Source organism: Somniosus microcephalus, chromosome 5, assembly GCF_052327205.1.
Source record: "Somniosus microcephalus isolate GS21.2 chromosome 5, FLI_Smic_1.0, whole genome shotgun sequence".
NCBI lineage: Eukaryota > Metazoa > Chordata > Chondrichthyes > Squaliformes > Somniosidae > Somniosus > Somniosus microcephalus.
In genome coordinates, this window is record NC_140991.1 from 123,826,502 (window position 1) to 123,832,867 (window position 6,366).

Genomic DNA, 6,366 nt, shown 5'->3' on the forward strand with positions numbered 1-6,366 from the left:
TATAAGTTAGGTTTAGGCCTGCCAAATCAGACATGACTACATATATGTATATTAAAATCAATTTAAGCTTTATTTGTTTCTCCGTCTCCGCCGTATCTGCTCTGACGATGCCACGTTCCACACCAGTGCTTCCGACATGTCTTCCTTTTTCCTCAACCAAGGATTCCCCTCGACTGTGGTTGACACGGCCCTCAACCGTGTCCGTTCTATCTCTCGCACTTCTGCCCTCACCCCTGCCCCTCCCTCCCGGAAACATAGAAACATAGAAGATAGGAGCAGGAGTAGGCCATTCGGCCCCTCGAGCCTGCTCCGCCATTCAATGAGATCATGGCTGATCATCCAAATTCAGTACCCTGTCCCTGCCTTCTCCCCATATCCCTTGATCCCTTTAGCCTTAAGAAATATATCCAACTCCTTCTTGAATATACTTAATGAACTGGCCTCCACCACCCTCTGTGGCAGAGAATTCCACAGGTTCACCACTCTGGGTGAAGAAATTCATCCTCATCTCAGTCCTAAATGGCTTACCCCTTATCCTTAGACTATGACCCCTGGTTCTGGACTCCCCGGCCATCGGGAACATCCTTCCTGCATCTAGTCTGTCCAGGCCTGACAGAATTTTATAGGTTTCGATGAGATCCCCTCTCAATCTTCTAAACTCCAGTGAGTATAAACCCAATCGACACAATCTCTCCTCATAAGTCATTCCTGCCATCCCAGGTATCAGCCTGGTGAATCTTCGCTGCACTCCTTCCATGGCAAGAACATCCTTCCTCAGGTAAGGCGACCAAAACTGCACACAATACTCAAGGTGCGGCCTCACCAAGGCCCTGTACAACTGCAGCAAGACATCCTTGTTCCTGTACTCGAACCCTCTCGCTACGAAGGCCAACATACCATTTGCCTTCTTAACTGCCTGCTGCACCTGCATGCTTACCTTCAGCGACTGGTGCACAAGAACACCCAGGTCTCTTTGCACTTCCCCTTCTCCCAATCTATTGCCATTCAAATAATAATCTGCCTTCCTGTTTTTGCCACCAAAGTGGATAACCTCGCATTTATCCACATTATAGTGCATTTGCCATGTTTCTGCCCAATCACCCAACCTGTCCAAATCGTACTGGAGTTTCACGACATCCTCCTCACAGCACACCCTCCCAACCAGCTTTGTGTCGTCTGCAAATTTGGAGACATTACATCCAATTCCCTCGTCCAGATCATTAATATATATCGTGAACAGCTGGGGTCCTAGGACCAATCCCTGCGGTACCCCACTAGTCACTGCCTGCCACTTGGAAAACGACCTGTTTATTCCAACTCTTTGCTTTCTATCTGCCAACGAGTTTTCTATCCAAGTCAACACCTTGCCCCCAATTCCATGTGCCTTAATTTTGCACGCTAATCTCTTATGTGGGACCTTATTGAAAGCTTTCTGAAAGTCCAAATACGCCACATCCACTGGTTCTCCCTTATCTATTTTACCAGTTACATCCTCAAAAAAACCACGATAGGGTTCCCCTTGTCCTCACCTTTCACCCCACCAGCCTCCACATTCAACGGATCATCCACCGCCATTTCCGCCACCTCCAACGTGCTCCCACCACATCTTCCCCTCCCCTCCCCTTTCAGCATTCTGAAGGGACCGCTCCCTCCGAGACACCCTAGTCCACTTCTCTATCACCCCCAGCACCCCTTCCCCTTTGCCCGGCACCCACCCATGCAAGCGCATGAGATGCAACACCTGCCCTTATACCTCCCCCCTTCCCACTGTCCAGGGCCCCAAACACCCCTTCCAGGTGAAACAACGATTTACTTGTACTCCTTGCAATCTAGTATACTGTATTCGCTGCTCACAATGTGGTCTCCTCTACATTGGGGAGACCAAACGCAGATTGGGTGACCGCTTTGCGGAACACCTCCGTTAAGTCTGTAAGGGTGACCCCGAACTTCTGGTCGCCTGTTATTTTAATTCACCGCCCCATTCCCACTCAGACCTCACCGTACTCGGGCTCTTGCATTGTTCCACGGAAACCCAGCGTAAGCTCGAGGAACAGCACCTCATCTTCCGATTAGGCAAATTACAGCCTTCCGGACTCAATATCGAGTTTAACAATTTCAGATCATAACCTCGGCCCCCATTACATTTTTATATATATTTTTTATCCACACCTTTGTTTTGTGCCCTTCCCCCTTTTTTCTCTCCCACATGTCAGCTGTCACTCACTCTGCCAGCGCATTTCACACCTCCTCTAGAGCCGTCTTTTGTCTCTTTACTAGTCCTATCACCATCTCGTCTCATTTTGAATACCTCTTAATGTCTCTTCACCTCTCTTTTGTACTTTCATCCCCATTTCCCAGCCCCCAAACTGGCCTTTTAATCTGTTTCATTTCCTGTGTTTTTTCAGTCCTGACGAAGGGTTTCGACCTGAAACGTTGACTCTATTTCTCTCTCCACGGATGTTGCCTGGCCTGCTGAGTTTTTCCAGCATGTTCTGTTGTTATTTAAGCTTTATTTGTGACAGACTTCAAGTATATCCGCAAAGCAGCAACATTGGTCATTGCAGTATGAAAGCATTCCACTATGCGGCAACCTTACCATTCAGGACACAGTGATCACAATTATATTATTTCTGCCCTGGGAGCTGCACCAACCAAGATTTCTTTCTTCTGTGGAGGATTCACTGTAGCTCAGCTCCTAGGTCACTCTTCCTCTATACCCTTTCACAATCACTGCTATGTGACAGCTAGCATATCTTATTGGTTGCAACTCTCCATTGTTTCCCAGATTTTACATGAAAAATATTTAATTGGTCTGAGCAGATGGTGCCCTTTTGCTGAAGTAACGCTCTGGTGTCTTTACAACTGGCACCAGTTAATACTAACTACCTTATCACCCAGCACGTTCTTTCTATTTCTGATAACTATTCACCTGTGGAGTCTGCTGTTGATTCTCAGATCTTTAAACCCTTCTAATCCTCCCCACCTCAGCACTTACCGCAAGGATATATGTATGCTATGTTGTCTATGTCCACAGATTTCACTTTCTTATCCATTTCTCATGCAGGGCTATCTGCTAAAACATACAGAATGGTAGCATAGTGGCTATGTTACTGAACTAGTAATCCAGAGGCCTGGACTAATGATCTGGAGACGTGAGTTCAAATCCCACCACGGCAGCTGCGGAATTTAAACTCAGTTAATTAAATAAATCTGCAATAAAAAGCTAGTATCAGTAATGGTGACCATGAAACTATCGGATTGTCGTAAAAACCCATCTGGTTCACTAATGTCGTTTAGGGAAGGAAATTTGTCATCCTGATGCGGTCTGGCCTATATGTGATTCCAGACCCACAGCAAAGTTGACTCTGAAATGACCTAGCAAGCCACTCAGTTGTAAAAAAAATGCTACGAATATCAATAAGAATAAAACTGGATGGACCACCGAGCATCGATCGCACCACCAGCTACGGACATGACAACGGCACACCCAGTCGACCCTGCAACATCCTCCTCACCAACATCTGGCGACTTGTGCCAAAATTGGGAGAGCTGTCCCACAGACTAGTCAAACAACAGTCATACTCACAGAATCATACCTTTCAGCCAATGTCCCAAACTCTTCCATCACCATCCCTGAGTATATCCTGTCCCACAGGCAGGACAGACCCAGCAGAGGTGACGGCACAGTGGTATACAGTCGGGAAGGAGTGGCCCTGGGAGTCCTCAACACTGACTCCGGACCCCATGAAGTCTCATGGCTTCAGGTCAAGCATGGGCAAGGAAACCTCCTGCTGGTTACCACCGACTGCCCTCCCTCAGCTGATGAATCAGTACTTCATATTGAACACCACTTGGAAGAAGCACTGAAAGTAGCAAGGGTACAGAATGTACTCTGGGTGGGGGACTTCAATGTCCATCATCTAGAGTGGCTCAGTAGCACCACTACTGGCCGAGTCCTGAAGGACGTAACTACCAGTCTAGGCCTGCGAAAGGTGGTGAGAGAACCAACATGAGGGAAAAACCTACTTGACCTCGTCCTCACCAATCTACCTGTCGCAGATGCATCTGTCTATGACAGCATTGGTAGCAGTGACCACCGCACAGTCATTGTGGAGACAAAGTCCCGTCTTCACACTGAGGACACCCTCCATCGTGCTGTATAGCACTACCACCGTGCTAAATGAGATAGATTCAGAACAAATCTAACAGCTCAAAACTGGGCATCCATGAGGCGCTGTGGGCCACCAACAGCAGCAGAATTGTATTCTGTTGTGTATGTACCTTTAAGAGAATAACTGGTCTCAGACTGCAGTACCGCAGTGACCACCCTTGTATAAGCCTCTGTAGTTTCAGTTTCCCGATTGACTCCTTTCAGTAAAGACTTGTTTTGTTCAACTTCTGCTGTCCGTGTCTCAATCATACATGGACATAATACTGGCGACGAGCAGATACGAACTTACCTACAGTCTGCACCACCTCCTGGGATCCATTCCTGAAGCGAAGTGAGCAGAGGTCGAGGCCAGAAGGAAGAAAGAAGCAGTAGAAACGGGCGTCGACCGTGGGCATCCGCCCCTTTGTTAGCAGAGTTGAAGATTGCTGGAGAAGCTGTCGAAAGCGGGGCCTGGTTCCTGTCGACGGTGCTTCAGCTAATCGGGCTGGTGGCAGGTAGTACACTGATCCTTCCTGGGCTGCGGCGGTCGCGAACTCGAGCGGGTGGCTTGCAACGGGGCCGAACAGCGTTGTTGGGAAGAGGAGAGAGAGAGGGTGGAGCACACAGGACGTGGCTGGTGCTACAAAGCCGGGCTGCGTATAGACCCGAGAAGAGGGAGGCAAGAGTCCCACAGGGTTGTTCCACGACGGGAAAATAATTTAAAAAAAAGAAATATTAAACGCGCAGGAAACCGCGAGGAGCTGCAGGTTGCAACGGAAACCGCGGAAAGCAGCGCTAGCAACAGCGGGGAAGAAGGCAAAAGCGTGGGAGGCGCCATTTTGTTAAATCGGGGAAGAAGGCAAAGCGCGGGAGGCACCATTTTAGATTTTCAAGGTGCCGAAGACTGGCTGTATCACTGCCTTTGATAATACAATAGAGGACTGGACCACGTATGTGGAAAGAGTCGAGGTATATTGCGAGGCAAACGAAATAGCCGATGAGAAAAAGGCATCGGTATTGCTAAACTTAATGGGCGCTAGAACGTACGGCCTATTGCGGGACCTGATTACTCCAGCCAAACCGAAGGCGAAGAGTTTTAACGAAATTGTTGCTGTCCTACAGGAACACCTAAACCCTGCACCGCTGTTGATAGCCGAAAGATTTAAATTCCACAGGAGAACTCAGCATAAAGATGAGAGCAATGCTGAGTACCTTACGGAACTACGCAAGCTATCAAAGCACTGCCAGTTCGGAGCAGGACTGGCAGATACACTACGGGACAAATTTGTCTGTGGACTCCTGAGTGAAGGAACACAGAAGAAATTACTCTCAGAGAAAGAGCTGACACTAGATAAAGCTTTCAGTGTGGCAGTATCGTACGAAGCAGCAGCCAGGGGAGCTGCGGAAATTCAACAAAAGCCACAGGAATACGGCACCCACGAAATGACACGGGGATTTGCAAAATGTTATCGCTGCGGCAGAACTAACCATGACCAGAAGGACTGCTGGTCCAAGGACAAAATATGCAGGCAATGCGGAAAGATGGGACACATTGCACGAGTTTGCAGGTCTGGGAAGAAGACCAGCGACAACAAAAAGGCTACTAAGGAACCGTACAAGAAAGTACAAAAGATGACGGACAGTAGTTCCGAAGACCAGATGAGCGATAGTGAATCCGGGAACAGGAGACTAAGCTGTCTCAAACTTCACAATGTAATTGCAAAAGGGGATCACCGAACCATTTGGGTCACCCTCACGATAGCAGGGTCCCAAGTTAAAATGGAATTGGATACAGGATCAACGCTAACCGTCATGAATCGACGAGACTACGAGCGGCTATTCTCACTCATACCCTTGAGAGAGACATCCATCGTCTTGACGACGTATACGGGGCATAAAGTATACCCCAGAGGAAAAATAAGGGTGCCTGTTGAATACAACAGCAAGAAAATACGGAAATGGTATCTCTACATACTGCAAAATGGTGGACCATCATTATTGGGATGTGAATGGATCAGGAAGATAAGCTTAGATTGGCACTCCATTCATGCAATGACGGTGGACGGTAAAAAAGATGAAGACGTCACTCCTGGACGATTGTCAACAATCTTAGCTAACGCCAAAGAGGTAATAAAAATGTCCTCAACCACCACAGAAAAAACTATCACAGTTTTACGAACCATATTCGCCAGGAATGGGCTGCCTGAACAGATTTG